The sequence below is a fragment of the Setaria italica genome, chromosome IX, assembly GCF_000263155.2.
Source record: "Setaria italica strain Yugu1 chromosome IX, Setaria_italica_v2.0, whole genome shotgun sequence".
NCBI classification, from domain to species: Eukaryota; Viridiplantae; Streptophyta; class Magnoliopsida; order Poales; family Poaceae; genus Setaria; species Setaria italica.
The window spans coordinates 24,794,160-24,813,050 of NC_028458.1; positions in this window are offsets into that span (position 1 = coordinate 24,794,160).

An 18,891-nucleotide genomic window follows, 5' to 3' on the forward strand; every position below is an offset into this window, starting at 1 on the left:
CGATACATCCTCCATAGGGTGCTTTTAGCCATTTGCAGTGCAAGTTTATAGGGGTTTCATTTATATTAAATATGGTAAGATTATGAAATCAATTGAATCTTGAATTGGTCCAAGCTTTTGCCTCGCAATAATGTTATGGTTAGCCTGTGAAACCATAAAAGGAAACTGTGCATTGGAGGCATTATTTTATTCATCAACTCAAATCTTTTTAGATGGCGTGGCACTTCTGAAAATTGCAAAATGAAACTCACCACTGTGAATGGTCTTATTTGATTATTAAATAATTCCCAAAATAGATACTATCATTTTTTTATTTCACAAACTGGTCATAGCACATTTAATAAATGAAACTTCTACCCCAATAGCCAGTGTAGAACACTTTCAAAGTTTTTTCGGAATAGTGTGGATCCAATTTTATCTAGAGAAACTTCTCTCTCCATAACTCTAGTGTCATGTGATCATATTTGCTTATATTGTATCTCATTTTACTAAAATAGAACACAGCCTCTCCCCATTGTGACTGGCCTTAGGCTGAGAGTTTAATAATGACATGTCCAAACTTTAAATAAAGAGAGATGAACAATTGATGATTGAAAGAACCATGAAGACGAAACCCCATGTAAACTCAGTTTTCAAGTTGAAATATGTTGTATAATAATTAAATACTCCCTCCGTTCCAAAATGTAGGTCGTTTTAGCTTTTATAGGTACATAAATTTTGCTACATATCTAGACATAACCTTTAGGTGCATAACAAAATCTATGCATCTAGAAAACCCAAAACGACCTACATTTTGGAATCTATGCATCTAGAAAACCCAAAACGACCTACATTTTGGAACGGTGGGAGTACAATAAGAACAATATAAGAAGAATAAAAAATAAAATTAGGTCAGTCCAAATAGAAGATTTCGTATGATGACACGGCAGTTGAGTTATGAAGAAAGAGAGCACGAATGGAAAAGTGTCAAATTTTCAATAAGTGGCACAAGTTTATTTTCATTAGGTACCTAATCCTACCTATGAAACAATAAAATAACACTACATATTGGAAGGGTTGTTTTATTCATCAACTAAAAATGCTCTAGATAATATTGTATACTTGGAAACAGCAAAATGAAACTCTCTGTTGGAATTGATCTAATACATTGTAGAAGCTCGTTTAAACATTAATCAATTGTTATTATCGATGTAGCACTCGTGAAAACATCAAGAAAACTCCATATTTGAATTGGCATTAGATATTAATATGGGCCATCAAATTCTGAGTTTGGAATGGGAATGGGTATTGTTGTGGGTTTAGACAGCCCCTTAGTTTAGTCTCTTAAACATGGTATCCAAATAGGTCCAAAACACTAATTTGAAGTCATACTCAAAGGTAAAACTGAATACTTAAGTTATAACATTCATTTTTAATTGATATGGTTTTCAGTTTTGACATATTCAAATTTTTGAACATTTTTAATTAATTTCTCTATTTCTGTTTTCATACTGTGTAATAGGGGGAATAAATAATTGTAGCCTTTATATTGAAAACTATTTTTAATTGGCAAAGGGCTTAATCATGATATTAGCATCTGTTGCTCTGACAGGTTGCCTAAGCACAACTAAGTAAGTACTCCCTCCGTCCCAAAATACTATTTATTTTAGCTTTTCTATTAGCTTTTCTATGTATATGCACCTTGTTATCTATTTAGATATAGTATAGTGAAAAGTTAAAATAAATAGTAATTTGGGACAGAAGGAATAATAACTAACATTAACTGGCCATCTCTGTGTCTATAGTACGGCCACACCTCAGTTGATGACATGGCTAAGGGGGTGTGGATACCCCATTAAACTTTAGCATCTGTCACATCGGATGTTTGGATACTAATTAGAAGTATTAAACATAGTCTAATTACAAAACTAATTGCACAGATGGAGTCTAATTCGCGAGACGAATCTATTAAGCCTAATTAGTCCATGATTTGACAATATGGTGCTACAGTAACCATTTGCTAATAATGGATTAATTAGCTTTAACAGATTCATCTCGCGCATTAGACTCCATCTGTGCAATTAATTTTGTAATTAGCTCATATTTAGTCCTCTAATTAGCATCCGAACATATCATATGGGATCTTAAACATTTGTTATCAAGTAATAAATTGCTGTACATAATACTTCCATCACATCAACACAAGTACGATACTTAGCATGTGCCCGATCAGTATAATTGTATAATGTGGGTTAAAAAGATAGATGCGGATTTTGTAATGCGAACGGGTCCAAAAAAGTGCACCTCGCAACTTTTGTCTCACGCGCCCGTGAGGCATGAGCCGCATCTTTTCGCCTGCAGAGATGTGCCGTTGCTGATGACCTCGAGCGGTCAAGGAATCTGGACTCATTCTCCCACCCTGTGCGGGTGTGCGCGTCCTGTCTTTGCTTTTGTGGTTTCTTAGTCCTCTTGATTTAATTTAATCAGGCCTAAGCTAGAACATTTGGAGGCGGTTATGAGCTGAGCAACTGTGAGCATGCCCCGTTGATTGAGGTTCTGACATGTTCGTGTCTGGCCACCACCCACGAGTCCACGACACCTCCGATCATCCTTGCATTGTCCGTGACCATCCGTGCTAGTGCGCCCGTGACACCACCGCTGTTAACAAGTTCGTTGCTGCCAAATCAAGCTCCATGTCCAATCAAAGTATCAAAGTTATCTTCGCCAAATCAACCTCCACCAATCCCCCTGAATCAAACACCTCAGCACCAAATGAATGGAGGCTGTATAGTGGCGGCCGGCGGTAGAAATTGGCTGACAAGTGACAACCTCTCAGGCAGGAAGGGCTTTTGCTACTTGACGGTGCAACTCTACTTGACAAAGTATAGTCAATTTTCATTTTTTTTAATCTGGTCAATTTCCCTTAGGCCTTCTTCGTTTAGCCCATTCCCGGCTGGGAATGCGGCCCGATCCACAGGGATCACCCCGGCCTGGTTCGGATCCCGATCCATCAAAAACTCAGCGTTCGTTTAACCCTGGCCTGGGTCGCATCTCAGCCCAAAACCCCTCATTTCCTCCCACCCCAGTCAGGAATGAATCATCTTCTCATTGGAGTGGAACAAACCCTCGCCGCAGCGAGACGGGTGGCGGTGCTGCAACGGCTGCCGCACCGGCAGGCCTGGGATGCGACCACGACTGGGATGAAAAATAAGGAAAGACAGAAAGTTGAGCCAGAGGGGAGGACAGGAGAGGCCAGGCCGATCGCCATAGTCCCAGGCCGATCGGCTCGGGGTTTCCTTGCCTTCGTTTTCGCACAGCAAATTCTTGGATCGCCACTGGAAGGATCTAAAACTGATTTTTATGGGGTGGTGTTCAGAGGAGGTTGGGAGAAAAGATTAAGAATAAAGAGAGAAAGAAAGAAGGAAAGAAAATGCGTCCGCGATCGCACAACCTCCCTACCATCCACCTCCACTAGCAAGCTCCGCCAGCGCTTCTACGGGCCATACAAAATCATCGCCGAGGTCAACTCGGCAGCGTTCCGGCTAGCGCTTCCCCCAGCGCACACATCCACAACATCTTCCACATCGGCCTCTTCAAGAAGTTCGTGGGCGAGCCACCGTCGTCACCACCTGCACTGCCTCCTCTCCACCACGACGCCGTCATTCCGACCCCAGGTTCGGGTGCGCTTCATGTCCGGGTGCGCTAGATCTCATCTAGTGGGCAAACGAACTAGCGTCGGCAACTTCGTGGGAGGACTTGACGGAGTTCTAGCAGCACTACCTATCTTTCCAGCTCGAGGATGAGTTGCTTCTCCAGGCGGGTGGAGATGTTATGTGGCACCGTCTATAGGGGAAGATGTTGGTGAAGGCAACGAACAGGCACCGGGAGCCGTGTGACAGCAAAGAAGGAATAGTGAGGTTCAGAAGGTGATTAAATAAGGAGTTCCTCGCCTTCCATGGGAAGTTGCGTCGACTTACCTGCGAAGCTAGGCAACCGGCGCCTCTCGATCTAAATGCAATTGGTTATGATTCTTGGCAAAGCTAGACATAAATTCTGTTGTTGGAAAAGTGAATAGACCAGACTAAAATGTTATGAGTATGGAGTTAGTTGAAAACATTTGAGTAGCGCAGTGGTTAATAGCAACTACCACACAACAAGGATTGCCTTGCCAAGTCTTGGCAAGCAAGGCTACTGGGCAAGCTTCGGCAAGAGTACCAAGCAGACCTAGAGTTTCATCCATGGTTTCATTTTTATTTGTTGATGTCGCCCTCTTGGAACAACAAAATGAAATAATGCAATGAGATTGGCAAAAGTGACAGTACGTCATCGGCACAATGTTCAAAAACATAAGGCAACATAGCCAAAGTGACACTTGTAGAATACATCATAGGGAAAATGTTCAGAAACATAAGGCAATCATATGGTACTTTCACTCTAAGTACCATTAGCTTCCAAAATATAAGAGTACCATCCCACCTCTGAACCATCTACTTAATTAGCCTTGCCACCAAGCATTAATCTCGCATCAACAATAAATAAAGCAAGCAACGCATGCGTGAATTTGACATTGTGCCTATAATTCTCAATTGACTTCAGCTCCGCAGTAGCCTTCTGAAGTTGTTGCCACACCATCTTGAGCTCATTCCTAATCTCTCTAAGCTTACAGTTAGCTTTTCCCAATTCTTCCTCCCACTTCTTTGCATCCTCTTCAGCTTGCACTTTCTTCTTCATAAGCTTCAGAAGAACACCAAAGGTCCTATCATCCCATTCTGGATCAACCCAGATCATGTAACCGCATTGATTTTTTTCTTCCTGCAAATTAAACGTCCCTTTAAAAATCATCGTTGACAACAGTAACATGAAACCACAAAACAAAAATCTCTGTGAAGCAGGTAGCCATTACCTTTGGGTAGCAAGCAAACCGGCGGATAGGGTTGAGAAAGGTCCAAGAATACTTCACCACAGCTCTCAACCCATGATCACACTTGTTTTTAGGATGCCAATGGGTAGTGTTGCAGGAAGATATCTCCGAGAAGTAGCTACCAACGAAAGAAGATGATGGAATACTCGGATGCTTCATAAAAGTCATTGTAACTTGAAATCAATATTCAGTTTTGCACTTCATAAACTATAGCCTATCAACTTCTAACACCAATCGGAATGCAAATATAAGGGTAGGACGATATCGAAATCTATTGCCTTCAACCGAAATCCCCAATTCCATAAATCCCCTTCCCTCTAACGAAAGGGGAAAGTAGCGATACAAAATAAGGGACTGACCTGACCGTAGCTCCTACTCCTCCCTTCGCTATTAGGATGCACAATTCCCACCACTTGTTGTAGATCTACGCACCAACGCCTCTAAGCTCAAGTTTATGCCACAGCCAACAGGAGCGTGCTAGTGAGTCCCTTGCAATCTACACTGTTGCAGATATGCCATTGCTCTGGCCTGCAACTGGGAAGTGGACCACACTTATTAGAGCTGTAATATAAAGAAGCTGTCTTGTTCATAAACTATAAATTGCATTATGTCTCAGTGGTAGTGCTGACTCTTCAGAAACAAGAGGTAATCAGGTTCGGTCCTTGTTGTGGACACTATTACCTTCATTTTTCTTCCTCTTTTATCTCAGACTGAATTGTGGGTCCCTGCAAAATTTTATTATCTCAGCCACCAGTTGTATTATTAGACAATAATTTGTATATATACTATCAATATCTATATTATTAGTGTTCCTCAATTATGCAGCATATCTAAATTCTGAATGGTAAATATGCTGGAATCAAATTGAAAGTAGATTGAACCAAACCGGCATAATCAGATTACATGTCACAACCATTATATTCATCACTACAAAGTTGATAATCATCGTTCTTACTTATCCAAATTTGCCAGATAGTACATCACAGCAGCAGCGATTGCTTGACCTTCCTCGCACATTGGTGGTCTGTTCCAGGTGACCCTTCACCTTCTGCAGCTTAGTGGCAGTAGCTTCAAGCTTCATGTTAGCCTTTGCGCATTCTTCCTTCCACGACCTTGCTTCCTCTTCAGCTTTTGCCTTCCACTTCCTCAGCTTCATCAGAATACCTTTAGTCCTAGCATCCCATTCAGGATCAACCCACATAAACATCGCGCATTTTAGCCCTTCACACTGCAGACACCGACTAAGTTCATACAATTCTCCGTTTACAACACTAACATCAAGAGTACAAGCAAGGTTTATTAAAATTGAAACATGTTATTGTTTACCTCGCTGTAGGATGGATACTGACATCTAGGGTTGTCAAATGTCCAATTATACCTCACAAGGAGAGCATACCCGTGCTCACACTTGTTTACAGGATCCACAAAGATAAGGTCATCGTCAGGAGGCCCTAATCTTCCGCTACCAATAACTTCAAGCACCTCTAGAAGCTTGTAAAATAAAAGAACCTATCAATCCATAAGACGATCCAAATTAAAAAACTAACTGCATCACGAATCTAGTATGTTCAACCCAGATCCCCAAATCCATAAATCTCATTCCCTAGGATGATAGGCGAAAGTAGCAGCTCAAACTAGGAGACTGACCTCATCATGGCTCCTCATCCTCTCGTAGCCGGGAGGTGGCGCAATCATCCTCCCATCGCCGCTACGATGCGCCATTCCAGCCGCGGGCCGTTGCAGATCTGCACAGCAAAAGTCTTCGCGAAGCTAGCGAAGTGTGGTGCCAGCCATTCGATTAGTAGAGACTCACCTAAAACTTACATGTGGGGCCCGATCACGGTAAAGACTTACCATTCGATCGGTAACATGTTTGACCCACGGGAGGAGTACATCTTCCTTTTTATTTTACTACCCTACTTATTAGCTTAAACTTACATGTGGGACCCTGATTGGTCTATTACGTTTTCGTGGAGCTTATATCGTCACAAAACCACCGTGTAACAGCTAGTGATGATTTCTTTTTGGCTATTGTGGCAACTTTTCTAACGTTCTGTAACTTTGTCACGAAATTTGCTCGGATGTGAAACTTTGTGATGTTTTCAGCTAAAAACGTCATAGATCTATGACAAGAACAAATGTGTCATAAATTTTCATCATAGATCAACACATTTCTTGTAGTGCTTTCTCATTGTCTTCTGTTTTAGGTACCCAACATCAACTCATCATCACAAACCACTGGAGTAGAAAAAGCAAAACTGGGCGGCATCTCTAGCTCGACCGGTTGGAACAATTCAACATCCTGTCCGACCAGTTCAGCTGCTGGCGTCGGCATCTCGACTGGTTGGACTGGTTCCTCAGCCGGTCTGACCAGTGTAGGTGCTGGTAGAATGTCTGCCTTGATCTTCCACTCCTTCTGCAGGGCTATACGTCTGTACTTATTGAAAGTCTTGTCCCTTTGCTTCTCAAGCTCTTACTCCCTTTTCTCCTTGAAGTGCAATCTTCGAAGCTTCCTCCTTTGAGTACGAGTCAACCCCGAAGGACACCATATCGGCAAGAAGTACCTGGAGATAGAGTTGCTACTGCTGGCTTCATGATCATTAGGAGCAGGGATCCTCTGAACAGATGTCTTAGCCTTATTGTCTAAGACAATCGGCCTTTTGCCATCATCCTCAACGGGGACCTTCATGCGTCCAATTTGGATTATATCCTTGCTTATAGTCCTCTCTGGGTTAATGTCCATCTTCTGCACCCTTTCCTCTTTCTTCTTGGGATGATACACTTGCCTTGGAGGAGATGCCCTAGGTGCTTGAGTAGGCCGGTCAGACCGGTGGGGTAGGCCGGTCTGACCGGTTGAGCCTGTTGGCTCCAACAGGATCGGCGAGGTGCCAAATGGTCATGCACGGGGTGTGATACCCTTTCTAGAACTGATCTCCTTGATTCTTCCCAGCGAGGATGGAAAGGCTGCTGCTGCATTGACTGATAAGGTACCCACATCACGCCATTATCATCCCACACCGGGCATGGTGGATTCAACGTTGGAGGAACCCATGATGTGGTAGGGTACTGCTTCTATTGGAAATATTCACCCCTCTGCCTTGTAGCTGCTCTTGGAGGTGAAACCGGTCCCTCTTGCGCATTGGTGACCTCATTCCTTTTTTAATGGACGATCACTTGTAACAGCCTTTTGGTTGGAATACATGGCCAAAAGCTTGTCAAATTAAGCTTCCAGTTTCCAATCTTTTGCCAAGTTAATCCCTGATCTTTTGCCAAGTTAAGCTTCCAGTTTCCAATCTCCGAACACTTCGATTTCAGCATTTGGGGGTGGCCCTGGGCCGGACTGATCTGACTGGCCACCTAAACTGGTCTAACCGGTTTGTCCTGCTTAGCAGGCTCAAACAGTCTTTGACCGGTCAGCTGTTGACGGCTGTTAGCACACCAAGTTAGGAACCGCAAGCGTGTGGATCAGTTGTAGCTCTTCCCTCAGAGTATTCCCCCAAGGTTTATCAATCCGTGGAACTTATAGCACAAGATCTGTTTCAACTAGCATTGTTAGTATTAACTTGGTGTTTATGAGAGATTCAGATCCAATCTACTAAGCATGTACAGACAGATAACAGATAGAGCAAAGGTAACAATTTAGAACAACCTAGACTATGCATATGTTGTAATTCTGAGCATGAATAGCAAAGCAACACAGATATAATCTTAGTAAAACGCATCTTTAAATCTTCAGCTCCGGTTCGGATCCCAAAACCCCTACCTTACACAAAAAAGATCCTATCACAATTACGTCTTTCGACGCAAGCAGGTTAAGGGCATGATCATAAGAACATGTCATACTCATTGGTAGACCAGGCATGCAAATCTTATCATCATGACCACAAGAACATCCTAAGCAATCTATTATCGATTCATAGATTGAAAAGCATACAAACCCGATAAAGCATAAAACCATCAAAGGAGATACTTAGATCGCTAAGAACATGAACACATCTATTACTTCACCATAAATTATTGTACATCATAAGATCACCACCGGGATCCTACCTTGATCTTGATGACTCCTAGCTCCAGAACTTCAGCATGGTCCTCCTCGCAGGGTGATCATGTCGGCAGAGGTTCGCCTACGCTAGCCTTCGACAACTGCACGGCCCTCGGCTCTCTCGAGAGGTGTCCCTTAAGCTCCTTCTCTTCTCTACTGCTTCACATCGGGTACGTCATCTTGGATATGGGGCTCGATGGATTTTTTGGGGTATTTATAGTCCAGAGAGCGCGTGGCAAAAATTGGAAGGCGAGGGGGCGAAGGAAACCCCCAGGCCGATCGGCCTAGGCCTTCCTTTTGGCCCCTCATGTCCTGCTTCGTCTCCAACTCTCCTTTGGTGCTTTGAAGTCTTATTTTCACTTGCATGTCGGCCTAGCTCGTCGGTTGCTTCGGGACGAGATTGATTTTCAATGCCTTTCCAAATCTCCGCTTGATCTTCTTTGATTCCTTTTTGATCCCGAAGTGATCCTTGCCATATCTTCACAAACTTTGCCATCAAGTCATCTTGGAGGATTGTTTGCCAAAGATGGGCATCAGAAGCCTCCAGAAGACCCTAGGCCAATTGGCCTAGACCCTTCCTAGGCCCGTTAGCCTCCGTCTTCATTTGGTTCAATGCTCCTTCAGTGCTTTATCCAAAAATATACTTTTAGGTCCAATTCCTGCAAAAATAGAACATCCTCCAAAATATGTTGCACATGTGAAAATGATCGGTTTATTAGGTGTAATCAATGGTTTAGGTATTAAACTCATATCATTATTGAAGATAAACAGGCGTAAAAGTGTGTTAATAGTGAGCGTCAACATCGGCGAGGTTGACCCTTGCCCCCCATGTCAAGAAGCTCTCATGTGATCTTGAATGACTCTCTACCATTAGAGGTCTTTTTATAAGCCACTTCCCATGTTAATTCTTTGCCACTCAAATCAGACTTCTCCTCCCTGATCACCACATTGTTGCCCTTGCTTGCTTCAGCTTGATGTGGCTGAACCAGTACCTTGGGCTACTGCAAATCCATGGTGTTGACAAGGAAAGATGTCTTATCTACTTGCATCTCATGAAAAGCCAATTGTCATTCATTTATGGCCGATTGAACCTATCGACGGAACACATTGCAATCATTAGTAGCATGCAAAAAAGAATTATGAAACTTGCAATATGCACGCTTTTTAAATTCTTCAAGTGGAGGTATGACATGAGATATCTTAATGTTTCCAAGTTTAAACAATTCATTAAAAATGCGATCACATTTGGAAACATCAAAAGTAAATTTTAGTTCTTGCCGACCCATGTGAGTCAGTTTAAGAGATGAACAAGAATAAGTCTTAGCCTTTGAAGGCTACATAAACTCAGCAACATATACATTATTGTGTTCATCATTCGAACTATCAGAATAATATTCAATAGCATGCTTATTAGAACGATGAGACTTAAAACTTTCTTTTTACGTTCTCATTCGGTTTTCTTGGATTAAAGCTCTCACTTGCACTTGTGCAATCGAAAGAAAATCATAACCATCTATCCTATCTCTAATAGATGATCTTAAGCCCTTAAAAGCAATATCAGCAAGATCCATATCAAAAATTAACAAATTAAAGCAACGGTTTTTGGTTTCTTTGAATCATTTTATATAATCAGAAACGGATTCATCTCTACCTTGCCTAACCAATGTCAAATCTGTCAACTTTAATTGAAAGCTCCCACTATAAAAATGATCATGAAATTTCTGTTCTAATTGATCCCAAGAATCAATAGAACAAGGAGCCAAGGAAGAAAACAAAGCAAAGGCGGTTCCAGTCAAAGATAAAGAAAACAATCGCACTTTCAAAGCATTATAGGAACCCACTTCACCTAGTTGAGCAATAAATTTAATAAAATCAGGCATACGCCAACCAGCAGGAAAGGGAACATTATCAAACTCAACATTATATGGCTTTTGTTACAACTTAGATTTGCCAATATCAACACCAAGCTTATTTCTCATCACATTAGCCAAATCTTCTTTAAATTTAGCAAATTCATTCCAATTAGAATTATTTGGCTGTTGTGGCGTTGTAGCTACTGTATTCATCTTATTCATATGGGGCATGCTATTAGCTAGAGTGAGGTTATAAGCTTCAAAAACATCATCGGGTATGAAATTAGATGACGATGATGTTGTACTGTATGAAGGTACAAAATTTTCAAGTCCACTAGTACACCTAGGAGCAGCCGAACTAGGCACAACAATAAGTGGTACAGGCTGCTCGGGCACAACTGCCAGCGCACTGGTCACATCAGTTTGACTAGTTGCCTGGATTGGTCTGACTGCTCCAGCTGTGTTCGGCTTTGGTAGTTGAACCGGCGGTGTCTGACCCGGGAAAATTTTGGGCGGCATGCCATACGGTCAATTTTCAAGACTAACCCCTAGCGTAGCCGACGAGCTAGGATGCACTACCCCACGAGGATTAATTTCAGGAGCACTTCTGCTTGTAACATTATTAGCAGATGAAACAGATTTCCCCTTTTCTATGTCATCTAGTTGTTGTAGATGTGCAATGTAAGAAGAAAGAAGCTCATAACTACCCAAAATGTGTTGATTAAATTTCTCATTAAGCACAGATAGGTTGGGGGGTAATTTGCTTACAATACAAATTACCTCAACCTTGTTGTCGCTCATCTTGAACGAGGACATCCTAAAATCTTGCACACTTGTCACTATGCCCTGGCGGTCCCTCATGAAGCCTATCAAGAACTATGTCTTGATGTACTCCTCTGCCACCAAATACTTCTAGCACTCTTCTTCACTGAGATCTTCAATGGAGGCTGTAATGATGTTGTCCTTGTCGCTTCCGTAGTAGATCCCATCTTGCTAGGGTTTGATAGAACAGTTGCAGAAACCATATCTTTCTTCCCCAGTAGAGTCACCAAAAATGTGTTGATGTTTTTTTTGGTCAACACACCGAATGCGCTAGATCGCGTGATCGAAACTCTCCTCGTGTGGCTCTTGCCCTTGGCCGGTCAGACTAGTCTGGGAAGCCAGTCAGGCTGGTTTGCACAGGGTTGACGTAAAAACCTACGATCACCACCCCGGGAGGGATCCTGTTAGGAATGGTGTGCCTAGGGATGCTCTGAGATCGACGGGCTACTCAGAACATCCTCAACCGCCGTAGAGACGAAGGAGGAAAGCAAAGGGGTTGGAAAAGATTAGGGTTTGGAGATAAAAGTAAAGATAAATGTTTTGATCGATTGGGTGTTACCCTCAATCGGCCGCGGCCCTTCATATTTATAGGGTGGGGAGGTCTTGCCCCGCAAGGAAATCTTTTTACAAATCTTAATATACAAGGATTCCTCATATCTACTCGGACTAGGATTGGACTGATCAAACCATCTAGCTAAACCGGACAGACCGGTTGGCGTTGCTAGACCAGCTACAGGGCGCCACACTAGTCGGAACGCCTGAAGAAACCGGTCTGACTGGCCATCCCAGCCTGATTGGCTTGCTGCCAAATTTGGGTTCCAACACCATTATAATTGGCTGAGACATCAACTATTTTCAATTCAGATTTTGGTGGACGTTGCTTGAAATGGCATTTGACAATATGTCATCAGCTACTATCAAGACACACTTTGGAATTAAATTTTGTTGATTTTTGCATCTAATGTGTTCTTTCTCCAAATTTTCATTTCCAGCTGAGGATAAAGAAGAAACTAGCATAGAAGGACTGAAACAACATCGCGAACCTGTGATCTGTCGAAGTGTCATTCTAATGTACTAACCATTTTAGATATTGTGTTGTAATGCCCATGCCCTGAGTTAAAAAGGGACATGCAACTAGCAAATAACAAGGATAATGTGCCTAATAGATAATTCCTTGCAATGCTTTGAGATTACGAGTCGATGGTGCTTTGCTTGTGCTTGTATGTGTTTGTACTTCTAAGCACTCTCAGTTGATAACATGGATAATGTCGGTTAGAGGCCAGTACGTAGAGATAGGAAAATGCCTCAATTCATTCTGGAGGCTGATGCATAACTTGCAGCTCTAGAACTATCCGTGATCCCTGGCTAACCGAATAAGATATGTAGGAAGGGATTAACGAGGAATTAAACCGCACAAGGATTGGGTAGCAGCAAGGGGATCCACCCAATCCCTGCAGTGAATAAATCAGCATCTGGATCAAACCCTGTCCTGCCAAACAAAGCCTCAGGGATTTATAGATGGGGGTGGTCGAGGATTGACCACGAGATTTGTGGATCTCGTGGTCATCTACCTCCTCTACTTGCGCTAGCTCGCGCACTGCCCACCACTGCCCACGCGCAGCTGTTGCCGTTGCACCTCCCCGCCTCTTCCTCTGCTAGCGGGTGGTGACGTAAATACTGCACCACCTCACCATGCCACTCACCCACCTTCGCTCCGCCCGCAAAGCCCGGCTTCCACCATGGACTTGAAGGCTGTAGGAGTGAGCAACCCCTCGCCACTTACAAGGGCTACACGAGACGGTTGCCGTGCAACAAGTCGAAAGCTCGCAAGTGATGCGGTGTGAAGCGTTGGGAAGTAGATGGACCAACTTCCAAGACGACGGAGCCTCTGCTTGCTCCGGTGCTTCCAAGTGCCTCGGCAAGAGTGGCAACGTCCACATGGCGGGTCATTGCGCCCCTGCCGCGTTAATACACGAGAGGATAGGACGAGAGCAGGACGCATGGCGGCATGGGACATGATCAACGCCAGACAGCACGCCCACAAGCACTCGGGGGCTGCTTGAGAAGAAAAGTTGAGGCACTACGACCGTCGCGGCTGGAGCCTTAGCCCTGATTGGCCCGGTCCCCGGGCCTTCGGGAGAAAGATTCGAAATGCGCCCTTTCCCCCACGCTTCCGCGGTGTAGCCCTCATAAGTGGCGGCGGGTTGCTCACTGTAACGACTCTACCTTAATTAGGTACAGTTAAACTTAAGCAAGTCTTTAGTCACTAAGTAAAAGAGGTGAAATGTCCAAATTACCCCTAAAAAGCTCTCTTTGGAGTTAAATAGAAAACTTGAGTTTTTATATACAAACTTAAAATTTTGCCCAAATAAGAGTTGTAAAACTTTTAATTTCAAACAGATTTTATTAATAACATTTTGGCTAATTCGGAGTGGGAGAAGGTAAAAAACAAGAATTAAATCAGGAAGTATATCAAAACCCTACAGATGACCGAAGTCCTGAAATTCATGTTTTTCCTCACATTTGCAACCTGTTATCTCACAATTATATATCTAACATCAAGTCAGTCCTTTAATAGAAGTTGTAGTTCCTTGCGTGTGTTCCAACTTTGTTACACTGACCCAGGTCCAAATCACAACCGAACCTGCTAAAAAACGTGGTCAAAAACATGTAAACAGTCAACTCAGCCTTTTTGCATTCCAGCGCTAAGTTTGGAAAACGCCCAGAGCATGCATCTTGGCAAGCTTGTTCCTCCAAAAATCTGAACTGAACTCAAGAAAAGTCCTTAATAGAAATTGGAGTTCTAAGACCAAAGAACTTTTCCTTCAATTACACTGAGGTCTGTTGCAAATGGGAAGCTACTCAAAATCTGAGCCAAAGTTGGCCAAAATGCTGAAAAACAGCAAAACCGAGATCTGCCTAAGTCCCCGAAGGCCGGCGTTCTACCAAACTTTGCAACTCCATAGTTTCAAATTCGTCTCATTTTCAAGCAAACTCCTTTTGTAAAGTTTGAAGCCGGATGTCAAGTCTACAAGTTTTACTTTTGGAGTTTCATGAGTTCTTTTGATAAGTTTGGAGAAAAAGGCCCCAAAAACCGGCCCTTTTAGCTGCCCCAAGGAGCACCCCGCCCAGCGCGTGCCCAGAATGCGCCCGGCCTGGTCGCCCGAGCGCCGCCCGCCGCGTGGCTCTCGCCCACCGGCGAGCTCATCGACGGCCACGACGGGACAACTCGCTCGCCAGGACACCCAGTGACCACGCAACCCTATCCTTCCTCTGCCCGAGCATCTCCCACGCCCAATGCCACGCCGCGCCTCTGCTGCTCCCCTCCGCCACGCCATGGCTGCTTGATGGCCGAGCTCCACCTCCCCAATCCGCCGCTCGATGGCGACAGGACAACCCCTGGCTGGCCTAATCGCTCCGCCCGACAAAGAATATCACGCACCCCTCCTATCTCTCCCGCCCAATTGCCGGACGATCTTCGCGTGCCCCCGCGCCATTCTTCCGCCAGTGGGTGCCACCGGCCAATGGCGCCACCCTGTTCTCCTCCCCCGCTCACCTCCGACCACGTCCGCCGCCAACACTGGCTCCGCCCTTGCCCTCCGCACCTCCCCGGCCCTATAAAAGGAGTCTATGCGTCACTTGCACAGCTCCCCACACCCGTAAAGCTCCGTCGCTCCCCTGTTCTGTGCGCCGCCGCACCACTCTCCCGTGGAGCCCCCACCTCCGCGCCACCTCGCACCTCGCTGACACCACTGCTCGCTCTACCACACCACCGCGCACGTCTACAAGCGACTTGTTGCCCTCCCGGAGCCCCGCCGTCGCTGGAACCTGCCGCTAAAGCCGCCTCCGTCCCCAAGCCGTTCTGTCGCCGCCGAGCCTGCTCCGCCGCCCTAACCGCTGCCAATCGACCCTAGGTGAGCCCACGCTCCTCCCCGATCACTTGTTGCCATGGCCCGAGCCTCACCTCGCCAGAATCGGGTGAAGATCGCCGTCGGCCGCCGTGAGGACCTATCTATGTCATTTACCTTCTTCCAAGGGCCTTAGCGTAAGAACTAGGGACCCCTGCGCAAATAAATCGTAGACACGAGGGTTGGTTTGTAAGTTGTTTTCGGTTTATTGTTTTGAATCGGCAGAAATTAGGTTAAACTTTGTAAATGCACCATAAATTGTAGAAAAATTAGAAAAATGCCAAACCACTCTTTGTTGAACTCAGTGAACTGTCTAGTTTCATGCAAAAATAATCTTGTCCATATTACTGTTGGAAATAATACCCTATGGTTTTATTTCTTGCTGAGGCCTTTTAAATCATAGTAAATCGAAGAAAAATGCTAAAAAGGTAAATCCAACTCTGTGGTTCATGTTTCAGTGAGTAGAAGCTCAGAAAAATACTTAGGTCTCTGGAGTAGAACTTTAAACCACTGTTTTAACCTTATATTTGAAATCTAGGATTAAATCTTTCCTTTTGCATAAGTTTTAATCCAGAGCTGAGAAAAATGTAAAACCACTTGGAGTATCTCAGTTTTTAGGTGTAGTTCACAGGAAAAATATGGAACCTGGTCAGAAACAGAAATAAACCCACCTTCCTTTTTAGAGAAAGGTAAATAGGAGAAAAATATGGGAAATAGATGTCCTTATCTAAAAATCATGAAAAATTTACCAAAGTCTCTGTAGCCCACCTGCAATCTACTGTTAAAATTTCACCGTCAGAATAACTGTAGGTTTTGAGATAAAAATGGTTAAGTACATGCTACCCTTGGTGGTAAAATATTTTTAATTATTTTTGTGGTAATCAGATGGATCCCAAATTTTTACAGTAACTCATTGATGACATAAGTAAGGTGTTGTAATTTTCTCAATCTCATATGTTACTGTTTGCTTGTGGAACCACATTTTGGATAAGAAATCGATTTAAGGGAATAAAGAAATATAAGTCCTAATACACCTAATGGGTAATTTTTGGAAGAGATACAAAAAAATATTCAGAAGTAAATAACTCTCCAAATGAACCCCGAACAAACCTAAACATGACCCCACCTTCTTTATGCAACTCTAAGTTGTAAGAATCTTATATGTACACAATCACCATCAAAGTCAACCTCGAGTTTAAACCACAACCCACCTTACTTTATGAAGTTAATAAAAGTTAGAACCTTGTTTAGGTGAATGTGACCGAAATACAACTTTCTTTCTAGCAATGAGTCATGCCTTGCATCATTCGTACAAAAGCATGGAAAAATCTAAACTCTTGCATATGCATGTCATGTAGAAGCTAATATCGCCGACGGAACCTACGAGCTCCACCCTACGTTGGAAGAGGAAACCGTCACAGAGCTACATCACGCGGAAGTTGAGCCCAAGCTAGATCAAGACCCTGAGGAACCACTAACTTTTCCTAAAGGCAAGCCCCGGTGCATGCTTTCCTGTTTTAAATTTATGCAATATGTTGATGCTTATGATTGTGCATTTACGTTGTAGGAGTTGATCAAAATCATAGATGCATGAACTTAGTTCCTTGTCTGATCACTAGTTGCTAAGGTCGAGTAGTTGTTGTGCTAAATAGGACTCGGTAAAAGTCGAGTGATTGTCTGTCACTCGCGAGTTATACGAGTTGTGTGATTACTCTTTCTACAACTATAAGGATGACGGATGGGATCGGGAATGGTTCCGATGTAGTGGTTTGCCCCGTCTGTCTAGCAATGAACTTGCTAAGGTCGAAACGTGTCGGCGTTCGTGATCAAGTGTTTGAAAGTACTAATCTCGTACCTAATATGGGATAGGGAAGCCTAGTACCTAATTGAACTGGGGCATGTCATACCCCCCTACTGTCCTTGGGACGTCGTTCCTATGGTGCATCATGTGGGTGCAAGTGCGATCACAGTACGGTAGAGCCCGGGACTATGGAGCATTGCATGCCAAAGGAAGTTTGGACCTGACACGTGCCTAAAGGATCGACGGGGACGACTGACAAATGAAGCGACCCTTCGCGGTGCGCGGATGTCATAAGATTAGGTTCACCATGCATGGTTAATAAATTCGAATCGATTCGTCTACCTCTCACAGTTTGGGACTCCTTGATCGCTATTCTGCACTGAGTGAAGATGGAACATGAGGATATTAATTTTGATGGTTGTCTTTAATTGTTTGGAAACAATGCTTGCTTAGTATAAGTTGCTAATCTAGACTGGGTAATGAACTTAGAACTTGAGCTAAAATATTGAAAGTAAGAACCAACTTTAGGCGTTTTGGCAAAAATAAACCCACAGCCAAAAAGCCTTGCATGTCTAGGAGTCAGTGATGTAGTTACCACCTGTCGGGTTAGTCTTGCTGAGTATTAGTTGCTCAGCCTTGTTTGTGGCTTAACTTTTCAGGTAATGTCGATAGTGTGGCATCTGGCACCACTTGGCCTACCCAGCTCCCTCCGGGCTGGACAATGGAGTGGGATCTCTCCTCGGATGGCGAGGGCAGGGATCATTGATATCATGATCAGCTTGGTCATGGTATCGTGTATCGACGTTTAGCTTTCGCTTGTTTTACTCTGTCGTTGTTCACAACCTTGCAAACTTGTTTGGATTTTGAAAACTCTGATGTAATAAATTGTTGAACTATGTTAATGTAATGGGAATGTTGTAATCTCTGTGCCCACTCACCTTCGTGTGAGCAATTCTTCTCGATCCTGAGTACGTGGTTTATCGGATGAAATCCGACGGACAACCAAGTTAACTTGCTTAAAGTGCATGATCACGTGTCAGGTGACTTAAGTGCATTTTACTCAGGTTAATTTGGACGGTTCCACCACACTCACTCCTACAGCCTTCAAGTCCATGGTGGAAGCCGGCCTTTGCGGGTGGAGCGAAGGTGGGCGAGTGCCGTGCAACAAGCCGAAAGCTCGCAAGTGAGGTGGCGTGAAGCGTCGGGTAGTAGATGGACCAACTTCCAAGACGACGGAGCATCCGCTCGCTCTGGTGCTTCCAAGTGCCTTGGCAAGAGTGGCAATGTCCACATGGTGGGTCATTGCGTGCCCGCCACGTTAGTACATGAGCGAATAGGGTGAGAGCGGGACGCATGGCGGCATGGGACACGATCAACGCCAGACAGTGCCCCCACGAGCACTCGGGGGCCGCCTGAGAGGAAAAGTTGAGGCACTATGATCGTCGCGGAAAGGTACGCACACTATGCTTTTGTACAATTGTTCCCCTTAGAACTGATCTCACTTATAAATAAATACTAAATCAGATAAGGAATTACGAATACTTACTTAATTCAGAAGGAAG